At 43.9% G+C, this 16,973-nt stretch overlaps 1 long non-coding RNA gene across 2 annotated transcripts; it reads left to right on the top strand.

Moving 5' to 3' along the window:
- Positions 1–2,788: 2,788 nt before the first annotated feature.
- On the top strand, positions 2,789–15,019 carry LOC119820808. Of its 2 annotated transcripts, XR_005286535.1 has the most exons (5): positions 2,806–2,874; positions 5,046–5,126; positions 6,209–6,384; positions 7,213–7,426; positions 14,665–15,019. It is a non-coding gene; the product is annotated as an uncharacterized LOC119820808 (long non-coding RNA). The 2 variants fall into 2 exon arrangements; XR_005286536.1 differs by lacking the exons at positions 5,046–5,126; positions 6,209–6,384 and having other exon boundaries at positions 2,789–2,874.
- The last annotated feature ends 1,954 nt before the right edge of the window (positions 15,020–16,973 follow it).

Genomic DNA, 16,973 nt, shown 5'->3' with positions numbered 1-16,973 from the left:
ATGGTACACCTTAAAAGCCAACTTTAAGACTTCTGCCTGTGGGGTCAAGGGGCCTTTCTCCAAATGTCTAAATTTACCCTTAATGTTGGGTAGCACTGAGGAAAAAAAGATGAGTCATGAGTGGTTTCTGGATCTAAGTTAGTATATTGTAACAGGACTTTAGTGAGGTATTCCAAAAATGCAGAAGGATTTTCCTTCATATCTTTAATGACCTCTGAGAGATTATTATAGTTTACTGGCTTGAGGACAGCTTACAGAGACCTGCTAGAAGGCAAGTCAAAAATCGGTTCCTCGCTAAAATTCCACTTGGGGCGTTGTGGTTCCGCTTGGTGACTGCCTTTGCCCCTGTGGCGGGGGTGGGGGGATGGGGTGTTGTATATATTCGGTGAATCTTGTCTGCATGTAGTCTGGCCTGCTCCCAAACTCCCCTGCAATCTTCAGGAAGTAGGTTATTAAGTAGGATCATATAGATATCATGAAAGGAGAAATTACAAGATTGGGACCTAGAATTTAGATAGTAAAAGGCTTGGATATAAGGAAACTTCTTCCATTTGCCTGTGTGCTGACAGTAGTTAGAAAGCTCCCATAGAAATTTGGGATCAAAGGCGCCGTTAGGCAGCCACTTTAAATTGTTGTCTAAATTGTAATGAGGCCATTGTTTGAACACAGATGGACAAGTGTGGAAATCTGTAAGTAGGGCATTAAAGCCTGGGGTTTTAGGGCCTCTAAAAGGCATGGGAGGGGCTGGATTGATAGTCTTGGATAGCTTGCTAACCGTAGCTGAAACCATGAAAACCAGCGAAAACGGCAACATAACGAGGCTTATAGGGGTACGTCTCCCCTCTATAGGCAGAGTGTGAAATATCAGTGAACACCATAGGGCGTGTAGGAGAGTGTCCTTTACCCACAGGTAGAGTGTTAGAACCTGAATGGTTCCGGTCAGGGTGACTCAGAAGCCAGAGATGCTACTGTGGGGACCACTGACAAATGGTCTAAAAGAAAAGAAAAAAGGAGAAAGAAAAATCTGAGGGACCCAGGGCCCCCAGCTGTCCCTGGATCATCCAAACATGACTTTAGCTAAGGGAAGCAATCCAGAGATGAATGTCAGCAAAGAGCTAAACCGTAACCTTAAAGACCGTTGTTGGGGGCTGTCCCCCCATTTCTAGGAACATCAGAAGATTGCTGGGAGCTCAAAAGTCAATTCCTTGGGTTCGGAGAAATGGTTAAGCTCACCAGAATGGGGGAAACTCACCAACTGAAGCCAGTGGTCTGTATAGATGTCACACTCAGGCAGATGGAACATGTGGTTATTGCAGGAAAATATACCTCGTTCCGGAACCTGACCCCAGCAGAGGGGCTCGGAGCAGGAGAGCCTCCTGAGTCTCATGGCACCAATGAAATTACCTGGCATGAGTGAGAAGGAAACATGGAACATGCAACAAACTCACTTAGGAGTTTATTAGAGGGGGCATGTACAGGCCTGGGGAAGTCAGTGTGCAGAGGGGGGGTACATCTAGCTTTTAAAAGCTACCTAGCGTATGTGCACAGAAGGTTGATGTGACTATATCATACACGGATGACAGGGCTCACAAATGCGTGCAAGGGCTTAGCTGAGTCATACTTGGGTGATGCAATTACACCACACATGGGTCATGCGGGGCCATTATGCGCTTCTGCCCGAGGACTCGTCTGCACCTGGATGGCCCTAGAACCTGGAAGTGTCAGCATTATTGTGGCTGAAATCATAACATTCCTAATACTTAATTTAGATTGTAACTTTTTGAAAGGCTTTTCTTTTTTTTTTTGTTTTTTTTTTTTGTTTGTTTGTTTTGTTTTGTTTTTTTTGTTTGGTTTTTCGAGACAGGGTTTCTCTGCAGCTTTTTTAGAGCCTGTCCTGGAACTAGCTCTTGTAGACCAGGATGGCCTCGAACTCACAGAGATCCGCCTGACTCTGCCTCCCGAGTGCTGGGATTAAAGGCGTGCGCCACCACCGCCCGGCAAGGCTTTTCTTTTCTTTGTGTCTCTACTTCCTCTTAGTGAGCAGTCAGTAGTCAGTACATAGTTCAAGGGACTATTTGTTTTTCAAATGGATCTAAACTATCATGAAAGACAACTGTGGAGCCAAGAACATGGGGAATCATAGCTGAGAGGTTGGGTGAGGGCGTATCAGGCATGTTGCTAACGTTTTTGCCTTTTAGTGGTGTGCTACTAACCGAGCAACTGGAAGTTCTGACATCTGTGTATGCTGTCAGCCAAATCCAGTGTTGTCCTTTTACTACTGGCTGATCAAGTGTACACTTCGTCTGAGCTCCAACATTATTCCATCCAGTCAAACTGAACTAGAATGAGAACCCAAATGACAAAAATAAATGCCAACATCACAGACAGACAGACGACACACACACACACACACACACACATCCATGGCAAGTATACCTTCCTCTTTGTCTGACACAAGGCAATATTTATCTCTCCATTTCATCCTCCTGACAGGTGAGGAGAGCCAGACCCTGAAAGGTTAAAAATCTTCTTTAGAAATGCATAGGATGTTGGACCTGCCTGAAAGGCGCTTGCCTGTAACTGTAACAAAGCCAGAACGGAGCTGGCAGACAGTCCACTGCCCCAGCAGGGATTAATGGGCTGACGGACTAGTATGCTTTGTTTAAGGGTGGTAGCTGCAGCCTCCTTTGTTTACCGGAGACTCAGGCAAATCAGAACATAACTGAAGAACAAATAAAGTGGCTCAACAGGGGAACTATTTGTATAAAAGACCAAGGTACACAGGCTGGGGAAATAGAAAAAGGAGGAAAACAGCCACAGAGCCACATCCAGGGAGTGACGACCTCGGGTTTGATCTCAACCTAATCACTCAAGGTCAGGATCAATTGAAACTTTGATCAGGGTCCCCGTGTTCCCTGGGTCTGAGGCCACCGACGTGGCAAGCCAGGACTGAAGGAAAGGACCCTTCACACCATCTCTGTGACTGTGGGTATCTTGCTTTTCGGATACAAGAGACAAAGGGGGTAGAATGTGAGGATGTAGGGCAAATGTCACTGGAAGAGTTTTGGTCGTTGGAGGGGAAAGCAAGCAAGGAAACAAACCAAAATCTTTTAAGTCCCAGGGGGGTTACAAGAGACTCTCTTTGTCCAGGGGCTGCCTTGTTACTCAGAACCACGTTCCTTTCATTCCCAGCCTACAGGGCAAGGGTGAGTTCTACCCAAATTCAAAGTATCTATGGGACATTTTATTGTTTTGTTATTGAATATCCTCTTCTAAGAGATCCGTGAACCCTTCTAGGGCAAAGGTGGTATTATTTTCTGAACATCTGGTAGGGGCTTAGAAGGTTACTTGGGAGAGAGCAAGCAGTGGGTAATTCCTCTGTATTCTGATTTGACATTTGTTTGTTCCGTGTTAGTGATACCAAACCACCAGGTTGCGAGATAGTCCAAGTGAAACAAGATAAAACAACAGTAACCAGCGTGCCCTCCCCCTTGGCTAGGAAACCACTGAAACATTTTCTTCCTCTATCAGCCATTTCCCTGGGAAGCCAAGCCAAGCCTCCAGCAGATTAACAATGTTAATACTCTCTTGTAGGCGGACAGGCAACTCTCAGGGTGGCTTCTCACCTCCCTGCTCTGCCTTAGATAGAGTGACTTCGCTCCCCTAATTTTTCAAAGGCGGGTGGGGGTGGAGAGGTGGGGGTGGGGAAAGAGTGGGGGTGGGGAGCTGAGGCGGTCTTCAGGAATCTCCACGCCGTCACACACGTCCTATGGGAAAGTGGGAAGCAGGGAGCAACGGCACCAAAGGTGCAGCCCGGGGAGATGGAGGACGCGGTGTTTAACCCCACAGTTCCACAGCAGAGTTATTAAGGGCCTCCACCAGAAATGGAACTTGATACTTTGGGCTATTTAAGAACGTTCTTGCTGAAAGCCAGGCAAGTTTTACTTTCAGAAATAGCTGCAGCCTCTATATCTAGTAGGAATGGGGGAGAAGCAAGGCACCAAAAACATCCGTGGGAGGCTCTAGTTTTCGGCTCAGCTGTTTATATTTGACCGTGCACTTGCTTGACTAAGAGACCCCCAGGCCCTCTCAAAACTTACTAACTTAACCAGGCACATCGCCAGGGTTTTCCTGTGAATGATGGGGTATTTGTAAGCTGGGAAAAATTAAATGGTGGGATACTTTGTGCCTGTTGATACAGATGCTTATCTGTGGCTAGAAGGTAAGAGCACTGCCTTAGGGATCAATACGTTTAGCTTTTCTTTCCCTCCTTTGGCAAGAACCTCATTTTCTGAGCCTCATTTCCTACCTGTAAATGAACAAGTTAAGGCGAGATGACGTCAAGAACCTTCTCCCCTAGACCACTAATGTTCTGTGTTATTGCTTATGAGATAGGGTAGAGAAGAGAGACGTCCGGTGGAAATCAAGAACACATGACGTGAGGTCCCAGCCTTGCCATTTACCAGATCATTAATCCTCTCTGAGCCTTAGTTTCTTTAGTCTGCAAGAGCCATTTCAGTTCTAAATTGTACAGTTTTATGGCACTGCTTATTGAGTCTGAAAATATCACAAACATAAGGTCTTAGGAATTACCTTTAAGATTTTTTTTTTGCACCACGCAGATTGTGCGACAAAAACAACCCAATTTGATCACCAACCAACAGCACTTATTGAGCAAGCAAATGGTTTATCTGCCCCAAAGTGCAGAGGTGGCAAGATGTATGTTTTGCAGACACCATTCATTAATGGTGGTTTTACTTGCCCTATAGTAATTGAATTTTAAATCACAATTAATATTTAGCACTAATTACCACCGTGCTCTCTTGTTTTCATGAGGTTAAACACTGTCAGTTGATAAATTTTGTATTTTTAACACTCTAGCTTGCCTGCTTCCTAGGATGGTACCACTGGCTAACAGCCAAATAAGCACAGATTGGCGCTTCATACCCTTAGAAAACCACATGCCTGTCAAGTGCTTATGTAACCTACTTCCTGCCGTGGGTTCCACTTTAGGGCTTAACTAATGCTTTTCCTTCCTCTTCCAGGAAGCGACGTGTCATTCTTTAAAAATACTCCCCTGATTATGGTGGGACGGCTGTGTGAGTGTTCGAGTGGAGTGGGGAAAGGTATTTCTGGCCGCAAGGGCATCTCTGAGCTTCCCGGGAGCTCTGCTTTGAAGTAGGGGGGCAGGTCCACCTGTGTCCTTTGTGTCTCACGGGCTTTCCTAAGAGACAAGTAGGCATGCTGCTGAGGATGGCTTTAACGCTGCTCTGGAGGTTGCTGACATGGAAGAAGGAGGAAAAGCAGTTGGTTGGTAACATGTCTTGGGCCTTCCCGTGCTGTCAGATACTGATTAACTCATGCTCATGAGGTCCCTTGTGATAATGAACAGCACCGGTGGCATCGACAGTGCCCTTGGGGCTGTTGTGCTTTTCCTCCTGTTTTTCTTTTTCATGAGTGATTTTGATTCCACTGAGTTGCCCCATTGAGGGAAGGAAGCCACCAGCATCTCCCTGGCCTCCATCCTCCTAGTTTAATCAACCCAATGGGCAGAAGACTCTTCCTCTCATGTCTGGGTACCAATCTCAAGGAAGATTCAGATTGGCCTGACTGTGTCACATGCCCATGACTGACCTGCATCCTCTGCTCAGAGTTTGGAGTGTGAGGCACAGGAGTAGGCCGGTCGGGTGTGAAGTAGGGGAGGAGTTTTTTGAAGGAGCCAAAAGAAGATGGTGACAATACTTCCTAGTCAAGGACTACTGCAGACGTCACAGTGAGCTGCTCAGGAGTAACGTGGGTTTGAGCTGCCAGTTCGGATGCTTTTCTCTGACAGAACAGAATAATCCTCCCCAAAGAGATGGTGAAGGGTGATTAGCTGAGTCTCGGTGGACTCAACCATTTATCATCATGCATTTATCTACCAGCTACCCTGATCCGCCTCTATTGCTTTTCTGAAGGTTCTTGCCGTACAGAAGTAGCACTTGGATACTACTTGGATACGTAGGCAGCCATCTAGATTTAAAGGCATATGGTCTGGCTTGGATGGCGTACAATTTGCAAGATGGCTTTGAAGCCAAACTTGCTGCTTATTTCATGCCCTGCATATTTAATCACTGCTTGATATGAATGAAGCGTTTTATCCAAAGATAGGAGCCACAGAAATCTTACCTATGTTCAGTCACGAAATCTCTTTCAACATATTAATAAGGTGATCTTCAAGGAGGAATATCACCTTTGTGAAGGGAGTCTGCTTGGAGTAGCTTGCTGGGAGTCTTAGATGTTTTCGATCAACTTGACCACCATTGTAGAAGACAGCAAGCACAAATGATCCCACTTGAATACTTTTCTGGAAAATTCTGGAGCCCCAAAGAAAATTCTCCCATGGTTAGTGAATACTGATAAATCTTTGACTTATTTAAACTTCTCAAAGAGAGGGAGGGCATTGCCCACATCACTTGCTCTGTGAGGGGGTGACACACATTTGTACCACATTTCTCTGCATTAGTTTCTTTTTATTTCTTTTGTTTGGCTTCTGTATCCAAGACTTCATTCATCTGAATTCTCCCTCTGGCTGGCCACATTAGGTAATGCTAGCCAGGGGCAAGGGCAGCAGTCACTGGAGAACTTTTATTTTCTCTCTAAAAAGAGCTTTTATACTTTACTGTGTCGCATTAACACTGTTGGGGCTTTGTAGAACCTGGCATTCAAGCAGACAGACATTTCTAGCAAATTCCAGTTGTGTAACTCGACAGAGAGGGAAGGTCGAGGCTTGTGCTGGGTTGAGTAACGTGGTGCTGGTATACCACCCAGCCCGGGCCTCCACCTGCCTTTCACGTAGGGCAGCTGCTTGTTTGCTGTCAGGTCAAGGATACTGTCCGCGTATAGTCTCTGTATGGGAACGTGTGGGACATGGGGCGTGGAAGTTATTAGCTACTTCTGGCTTCTGGATCTCTGCTCAAATGACTCCTTGCCTTTTTCTTCTCTAGTGCTCAGCATCTCAGATAAAATGCTAAAAACAGAAGAAGAAAGGAAAAGAAATTTTACCTCAAATCTTAAGAGACAGAAAGGGCCGAGGAAGCATTTTTACCGTCCTTTTTTAAATTTCCACAAGTTTGATGCCCCCTGCTCCTCCAGAGTCTTCACACAGTCTATTCCTTTGTCAAGAACATTTTCCATCTCGTATTTGTTTATATCTTCTTTATGTTTGTTTAGGTTTCTGCCTCCTCAGAAAGCTTTGCTTGGATCTGGCCCCGAAGTCAACTTTGATGTTCATCTTGTAGGCCTTCATCGTCCCTTGCTCCCTGAATCCGCCTCATGAAAGAGATGCTCCCAGGAGACTGGCTCTGGCAGCCACTGGGAGCTACACGGTGGCTGGAGATTGTGTCTGCCTTATTGCTCCTTGTTGATTATTGCTGGCCACACCAAGGTCAGAGCACATTCTCAGTAAAAGCCCTTCCTTGGAAGTACCCATCAGTTCTTATTCTGATGAGGCTTATTCTGCTTGTGGTATATAATAAGCAACTGGAATATGACTAGCCCAACTTGGGAGGGGGGGTTATAATTTTGATGCCCAAAACACAGCTCTCGTCTCTAAAGAAATAAAAGGTTGTTTATTCTGGAACCAAAACAGAGTGACCAGGCTCCAGAAATACAGGTTTGGGTTTGTTCAAATACGGTGTTGCAATGTGGTAACAGTTTCATGAAGTCTTCTGTGGTAACAAAACAAAGAAAGTTACAAGTGATGACATTTAAAAAATGTGTTGTTGGAAGCATCAGGTAGACAGTTACAGCTGAGGAGGGAGGTTCTGCTTGGGGCCTCAGACGCTGTCTGATAACATTCTTAACTTTTGGGTGGGTGGAAATTAGGGCTCTGTTTGTATATTCCAAAAGGATCCAGCAAATCGTGTGAAGTATGTTAGATCAAACACAGAGGTGGGCAATAAATGTCGATTTAAGGGGCTAACTAAAGCCAAGGTAATTGGGTCTGCACCTATATCATTTTAACTCCACAATCAATCACTCAAGTTTAAATCTGTTAATCGGCCTTATGGAATCTTTAATGGTATGTGTAGCCCTTACCCATGGAAACTTCAGTGACGGTATTAATTTAATTTAGTTGTAATATTGACTCAGGGTTAGTAGCCATTATATGGCCCAGCACAGTCTAAGATTCACGGGAGGTTGAAATCGCCCACATAACACAGACGTTTTGCAGTAACTCTCAGGGTTAGCTGACGTTTGCACCGAGTACCCAAACAGCATCCTCAAGTGGCACTTGTTGGGTGATGCGGACATCTGTTCTGGAGAGCGGGGTGCAGTGCCGAGGGGGCCACGTCTGCTCAGACGCCATCCTACATTTGACCTCCATGAGTCACTCGATGCCTTTGTGCCTTCGTTTCCTCATTTACAAAACTGAGCACAGATTGGTTTTATGTCAAACAGTCCTGTTAAATGAGAGTAGGCGTGTGGGCAATAAAGTGCTTATTAGGTCCTCAAAAGTGTTAATCATTCTGATTCATTATCCCATTCTTTCCTGTTTCAGCATGGTGTCTGTGCACACATACAAGTGTTTATCTAAATAGTGACAGAACCGCTAGACTTGCTTCCTAAGTTTCAGTGAGGCAGGATGAGAGACGGATGTGTGGTGCTATGGGCAGGCTGGAAGGCAGCAGCTTAAGTGTTAATCTGGACCATTGCTAGGAAATGGCAGCTCACTTCAAAAGTGAATCACCTTGGAACCTTATGTTTACAGAGCAGAGGTACTTGCAGTAGGAGTAGAATTCCTGCTTGTGGGAAGCTTTTACTACTATAGTTCTGTTTGTTCCCGTTTCTGTTTTGTCCCTGTGTTTCAGTTCTCCATTCCCAAGGGTGCTGTCTGTCTAAGCTGGCCGTCTACCACCCTTTCAGCAGGGGAACTATCTCGGGGTGCGGCTTCTCTGGTTCACGCGCTGAGGAGGCCTAAATGGCTGGAACAGCAGTCAAAAAATTCAACCCGAGTTCATTCATATTCATGTTCTGTACAGTGTTTCTGCATTCTTCCCTGCCCCAAGCTCCACCAGGAAAGTGTGTGAGTGAGGGCAGGGGACTGGGAGATCGTTCCCAGAATCTGTGGCTGATTTGCAAGCCTGAGGAGCCGGCATGAAAGGCAGCAATAAAAGTCAGTCATCAGCTCTGATATTTATAGCGAGACTGAGGAAAGAAAGAAGAGAAAGCCGTGAAATGTTATTAGGGAGTCAGAGCAGTGGAGAGAGCGCCTCGCTATAACTCACACTGGACTACTTGACTTTGCACATGCATGATGCATCAGTAGGGCTCACTTTGAGAAAGGGAGTTTAGAACCTGTCCTCTCTCCGACCAATGGCATGTGGTGAGTCTTTTTTTGGTATAAGACACTGAGATGTACTAAGTGGAGATGTACACAGATGATATCTAAGAAGCACTTCCAAGTTTTCTTTTCTGCCTCTCTCTCTCTCTCTCTCTCTCTCTCTCTCTCTCTCTCTCTCTCTCTCTCTCTCTCTCTCTCTGCTAGAAAGAATTATACTTCATTTCACATAATCAGCCTGGTCGCAGTACCAAACTGTTGCACATTTCACAAGTCTGGTTGAACTTTAGAAAGCATTTTTACAGAACACCTTCCGGTCAGTGAGAAGACAGAAAGGAAAAGGACAGTTCTCTCACGATGTTGAAAAGACTATCGGTTGACTTGCAAATAAGAAGACAATGCAGTGTTGTGCAAACAGAAGGCATTCATTTACTGATAAAAACAGATCAACAGTAACGACCATGAGATGCAGATGCTTGGGAAACCCTTCAAAATACCGAAATGCCACAGAATGGAGGAGTTGTGCCAATTAGCTGTCACAGGGTAGGTCCAGTACTATCTGGACTTACTGATAACTCTTGTAACCTGGTGCATTATTGTGCTGTTGAGATTAGATCATGGTGCTTGGAATTCTCAACCACTCACCACGATTACCCTTTATATTGTATAGCATCCTAGGAGAAGGATAAACCTGGGGCAGGGGAATATATTTAAATCTACACTAGAGTAACTGTTCTACATATGTACTCCCTTAAAATATATTTTTCGGGTCTTTTATAACTCTTAACATTAGAACAGTCCTGTGCATTAGAGTCAGGAATTCTTGGGAGCCTTGAGAGAGCATTTGCCTTTGTGAGGCCTCGGGGTGTCCACTGCGGTGTGTTCATCAAACCGGCAGCAGCCGGAACATGTGAGTGAGTGAAGAAAGGCAACCCTTCCTGCAGTGAAAGAGCTGGAGTCTCGGAGACTGGCGCCCTGGCTCAGGTCACACACTAGTTAGTCAGAGAGAAGACATGGCAGAAAGGTTCTGCCCGGCTCCAGCCAGTGCCGCTCTCCACAGCAAGCCTCTGAAGAGTCTTTGGCACCCAGCACTTACCTGATGTCAACTAAAGAATAAGGCAAGTCATAGTTGGTTTCTATTGTTACTTTGATTAGATTAAGGAACCCCTATGGCATTAGTGAGGCTTACCTTTGCATGTATCTGTGAGGGTATTTTCACAGAGGTTTAAGTGACATCCTGATCTCTTTCTGTCTCTGTCTCTCTCTGCAGGTGTGTGTGTGTGTGTGTGTGTGTGTGTGTGTGTGTGTGTGTGTGGTAGCCACTGTCTTCTTGGGCTAGGGTCCAGGACTGAATAAAAAAGGAAAAATAGAATGCAAACTGAACACCACATTCATTTTCTTCCACTTTCTGCCTGTATATATTATGTGACCAGCTACTTCGGGTGGCTGCTGCTTCCTGCCTTCTCTGCCATGATTTACTATAACTCCTGTAAATGATGATTCCCAGATGAGCCCTGTCTTCCTTACCAAAGGTAGTGTGCCACAGTAATAGGAAGGGTCTTAAACACAAGGTACTGACTATTATGAACTAAGGCGAAAAATTCTACATTAGCTTATAATCACTCTATCTTCTTAAACTGTGGGTTGCATAACTGGATGTGGGGGCTGTGAAAGTTTTGACAATGGTAAAAGGTTTTTGAACATGCCACAACGGAAAACTAGTTCAATATCACATGTGTAATTACATGGACCTGAGGTCTCTGAGGCAGCGTTCAACTGTGTTGCTCCACTGAAGCCTTGGATCTGAACATACCGCATGTACTTTCTGCAGGCATGCCCCCACACCTCATAGTGTTGCTCAGATTCAAGATTACTGTATGTCATGAATTTATATTGTTTTTGCTGTATGCACAAATATTTTGCTCCTATAGAAACTTAATGAAAACCAAAGGCTTGTAATATTTTTCTGCCACCATTTCTCAGCATGTAGAAGACAAGTAGATTTTTGGATTGTGCTGTATGAATGTTTGGTTGTAAGAACTGCTTTTAAGTTACTGCTCCGAGTCACTCACAAAAAATCATTAACGAACTTTGTCTTGGGATTAAGACAGAATTTCTATTACTTTCTGAAATGGCCCTAAATATACTTCTGTGATTTTGTGCTGTGTATCTATGAGAAGAAGCATTCTCAGAATTGAGAATCAAAATCATGTTCAAGAGCTGGGCGGTGGTGGTGCATGCCTTTAATCCCAGCACTTGGGAGGCAGAGGTGGACCGATCTCTGTGAGTTCGAGGCCAGCCTGGTCTATAAGAGCTAGTTCCAGGACAGGCTCCAAAGCTACAGAGAAACCCTGTCTCGAAAAACCAAAAAAAAAAAAAAAAAAAAAAAAAAAAAAAGTTCAAATAATGTTAAAAACGTATTGAAGGTGCTCTATGTCCTGCAGTATTAAATATTCAGCCAAGATTACATTATGTCAAAAAATAAGCAATTTGTCTAATTAGTATACAAATTTGCTTTTGTCTTTAGTAACTGTAGCAAAGAATTGGGTGGAAACACATTTATTTATGATTTATATAGATGCTTGATTTATAGATCTACTATTTACACCTAGATATCTAGAGTTTTATAAAAATTTCTCTGATGAGTCACTGTGCAAAAAGCATGCTTTATATTAAAAGCCCAGTTTCTCTGCAGAAGGAGAAGGGTTGACAAAGAGAGCAAGAGCAAGCATCTGTGGAGGCCTAAAGCATCCTTGACTGTAATGGAGAAAAGCCTGGCATGAGATGCATTGTTTTCCACTGAAGCACAAGCAGCAGCTAACTGCTCAGAGTGAATCTTCAGGAGAAAACAGGGCAGGATTTTGATATTCAAATATATCGAGAACCACCACAAAGAGCACGGCTGTTGGGGAAACAAGATCTCTTCTTTTGTACTGAGTTAAGATGCAGTTATTTTGGGTACTTTTATTCAAAAGATGGAAATTGTGCCTAATTTCCATTTATCTTGTTCTCAGTCTACCAAACCGGCAAAGCAGAGGATGATTGATCTTAAAATGTCAATCTCTTACCTAAAGAGAGGAAGAAAAGATTTATTTAAAGAATAAAATGTCACTGGGGCTCTTAGGAGAAAAGCTCCTGGGTTTGAATTTTTCTCTTGACATCCAGGTTTCTAGGTGAGTAATTCTCCCTCTGTATCCATCTCACCAAGAGTGCTTCCCAGATGGCTGGGAGTGTAGCCACCCAGACTGCTGAAGGCTTCCATGTTCCATGGTCCATTTTATCAGTTTGACTGTCTAGGCACAGAGTTTCAGTAGAACTCTCCATGACAAAGGCAACAGACTCTGAAGACTTCTATAAAGATGATAAATTCAAGTCCTGGAGGTTCTCATCTTAGGGAGAATGGGTCCTTCATGCTGGGGTGTCTGAGGTTTAGTGCTAGAAGATGTAGGGGAAACTGAAACTCATGGTTTGGAGAATGTAGAGAATTAGCAGCTATCGGAATGATGGGTGATGTGTCAGAAGGACCCAGGAATTCTTGGCTTCTAGTTACAACTTGTATACTGAAGGCTTAGTATGTATTTCATCATATAATATAGTTTAAGAGCCTGCAACAGGGTCTCCCTGGCACATGGTCAGCATTTGACAGTTACTTGTTCAAATAATTCAATGTGAAAATTAGAAAACCTTTCCCGGTGGTTTAGATATAAGCATGAATGTACATTGTTTATGAAATGAATGTTGTTATTGTTTTAAAATCCTGTGAGTTAAACAAAGCAACACACAAATGAACTTATAACACTTTGAGTTGTCACCTAAACTGATCTTCTGTTTCAGCAAGACTGCTACTCAAACTTCCCTAGAAAAATGAATTGTTTTTCTAAATACCTTTCAGTGTAGAGTGGTCATATACCAAAACCTAGTGGCTGGTACTCTGCTTCCCAAGGTGTCGGGGAAAATGATTCTCTGTCTTCAGGTTTCCATGCCTCCCTAATGGCTAGCTGGACTGGGGATGCTACTGCCATGGAGTGAAGAGTTGGCCAGCAGTCATCAAAGCAGTTTGAAAACTGCAACCCTAGTCTGGATCCTTATTCCATCCAGACTGCAAAAGACCAAGACATTTCCTGTCATTGTGGAAAAGCAGACTAGGGAAGAACTAGGATACAGATCAAAATCCAGAAGGAGCTGCTCTCTCTGAGGATGAACAGGCTACTAGAAACAAGGGAGACTTCTCATTTGAACTCTGAAGATGGAAGGGACAGTGGTCATGGGCAAAAAAACAGCTGGAGTTGCCTTGTCTGAAACATCTGAGGATCGTGAGCCAAGACAGAAAGACAAAGAGAACAAAGGAGAATCTCCCAGATAAATTTCTATAGAGTGAGTCCCAAGAAAACTGCCCACTCCAGGTTTGCAAACTGTGCTAGGTTCCTTGACTTACTTCCCCATTCTGCGAGTGGCTCAGACCAATAGCATGGATGCCCTTGACAACTATGAGAATCACTGGAGGCACGTATGATTTTGGACTATGGGAAATAGCTTCTGTGGGTTACCTAGTTACATGCTGAGGACTCAAATCTAAGGAGGACAAAGGACACACTCTCAAAATAGGACATGATTTAGAAGGCCTAAAGGTTCTCACACAGTACACATGCCTGAGATTCAGCCACCATATGAAGGGACCCGAACCAGAATTGCTTGATCTTAACAAACTCCCCAACGCGCAGAAATAATATTCAAGAAACTGAAAATGCATAGGCTTTTGGTTTTCAACAAACGTGAGGGAAATATTTTCATTTAGTCGAAATTTTCTAAGAAAATAATTTTAGCTGTTTCACTTTATGAGTTTTCAGTAAATTTCTTTTCTTGTTGACTTTTTTCCTAGACACACCAAGGAAAGCAAATTTTTCTAGAATGTTCTCTCTAAACACTATAAAAGTTAATTATATTTGTATATCTCTTGAATGCTACCTTTCCTCCCTGGTGTCCAGGACTCACTTTTTCTGCCTATCTCTTCTGTGGTGTCTGTATGGCTTGTAAGGAAAGACATTAGCTTTTATCTGCAGACTGCAGCCATCAGATTGCCGTGGAAATATGAATTACTGCAGAACTGCCTCAATGTTGAGCATTGGGCACAGGAGAATTGAAACTAGGCTCCAAGGCAATACACACAGGCAAAGAAGCTGGGGTGTGTACTTGAGCTATTGTGGTATAGCAGGGCTGGAGAGCGGGGATGAGCTACTGGGACAGAGCGGCCTCCAGCCTGGGGGAAGCTTCTCTTTAGGAAAGCCTAGTGGCTCTCTGTGCCTGTCAGGTAGGCTAATGTGCCTGTAACTTTCTTCTGACAGAAAACACATCACATCACAGGAGTGGCAGCGAACCACACAGGCACACACATCGTAGAAGATGGAAAGCTGAGCCTTTCGGTGTGACCAACATATACTAGAGCGAGAAGCTACAGGGCACTGGAAAGAAACAAAGCCAGGAAGCACCGTGATGACGTTCCAAGAAAAAGGCATTTATCATTTACAGTCTGAAGAGATGCTTCTCCGGAAGCTGTGGCTCTTGTATGATCTGGTGGTTGCAGTTCAAGGTCGCAGTATCAGAGAGCCAAAGGGATCTGTTTCAAGAGTTAATATTTGTCGTGACCGGCTCTGCAATTGCATGAATATTAAATATGTAGAAATAATCGTAAGCACGTTATCTCGATGTCGCTACGCATCGCTTTAATTTTTAATGTAATCTTTTTATCCGCCTTCTCCTCGGCTGGCTGTGGCCTTGTGATTTGCATGGCTAGAATGATCTGGTGCCATCAATTTGGTAATTGAAGTCACTCATTGAGCAGGAGAGGTTTCCAAAGCTGTAGGAAAGGAGAGAGCAGAAATGAACTTTTATATTCCAGCTAAGTGGGGAGTAAATCTTAGGCCATTTATTTTTCCTTTGTAATTTGGTATGATTGATTCATGAGAAATCTTAGAAACAGAGAAATGATGGAAACACAAATATTTCCGTCACCTTACCTCATCAGTATCCTATGGTCTAGTCTCTTATCTTTACACATGCATATTAGTAACAGATATAATCTTAGTTACGTATGATGTGTCTGTGTGTATAGTTTTTCATCCTGTTTCTCTTAACCTTTCTGATTATAAAATAATAATTAAAAATAGGGTTCCATTCTGGCTGGGGAAGCAGAACAATGTTGTCATTAGACATAACACGCCTCTTCTGCCATGAAGCAACATGGATGCAGAAAGACTAGAGGAAGGTGTGCCTCTGTTTCCCATCCACTAAGAGAGCTAACAACACTCCCCCTCTCTGAACGTTCCTGGTAGAGTCAAGGAAAGAATCCCTGGGAAGTACTTGGCCTGGCCCAAAAATTATCAAAGGCAAAAAAAACCAGTTGCATTTGACTTCAAAAATTATGTGAAAACATTTTATAAAATGGGGTTTCCTGGGAACTCGTCCTCACTTTGAAACCCCCACATCCCCTTTCTCTCTGCCATTATTTTCTTGCTGAGTGCTATTGCTTTGTTTCATAATTTACATACCAGAACACTTCCTTAAAGAGATAGCTGAGTTTCTGCCTGCTATTGAACTTGATATAAATTGAAACACACACACACACACACACACACACACACACACACACGCACACACGCACGCACACACGCACGCACGCATGCACACATGCATGCACACACACTCACCACCACCATTTGGTATCTAGACAGATCACAATCTCAAGCTTGCTTCTGTTGTGAAGAAAAAAAGGCTTTGACAGGAAACCTGAGCTTGGCTTCCTATCCACTCTTTCTGAAACCTAGGGCAAAGTTTTCTCCCCTTGAGGTTGGATGTGCTGTCTTTGAAGCTTTAGGATACTCAGTTACTAAGCCTTTCCATGTTGAGTGTGGCAGAGGAGAAATCAGAGCCAGAGAGAATCCAGAGAAAACAGCTTAGGGCGGCTGGAAGTAAGCCTGGTCTTCACATCATGCCAACAGCAGCGACAGCAAGCAGAGGGCTCTTGGAAATAAAAGTGATGAACCTACGCCACAAACCGCTTTGTCTCTAGTGTGTACATAGTTAGATACACTGTTGGTCTTAATTATCATGTGAGTAGAAGACATCTTCCTCAGAGTAAACCATAGTCATAAAGATTTGGATGCCAGGAGTTTGGAGTTTGAATAACTTATCACACATTGTATATTACAGGTCTTCCTGGGCAGAGATGGTGTTGGAATACGTACTCCATCCTCCCTGTAGAAGCAGCTTTTCCTACTAATGCTGGCTATGACAAGTGCTGCTGGCTTTCATGTGCCTCCCCACTCTGTCCTATTGCTTTCACGCTGCAGAGACCAGTAGCCTCCATTTCCCAGACTTTGTACCTCGAGCTGTAGATCTGGATTGTGTTTGTCCATAGACTATACCCACAATAGATTTAGAAAGAAGTGTTATGAGCACTCTTCTGACTTGACAGTGACTCCCATTTCTGCACTGGCGTTCCTAATTCATTACTCAGACCCTGAGGAACAATAAGCAGAGATGGAAGAGAACAGTAGTGTTTGGACACACCTACCCACAAAGCTCTGACCTTGTGCTAGAGCTGTTAGCTGCACTGACAGGCCAGCTCTGCATTGTTCTGGTGATCATTCTTCGA

The sequence above is a fragment of the Arvicola amphibius genome, chromosome 8, assembly GCF_903992535.2.
Source record: "Arvicola amphibius chromosome 8, mArvAmp1.2, whole genome shotgun sequence".
NCBI lineage: Eukaryota > Metazoa > Chordata > Mammalia > Rodentia > Cricetidae > Arvicola > Arvicola amphibius.
Note: the sequence above shows the minus strand (reverse complement) of the source record. Positions and strands in the feature narration are given on the sequence as shown.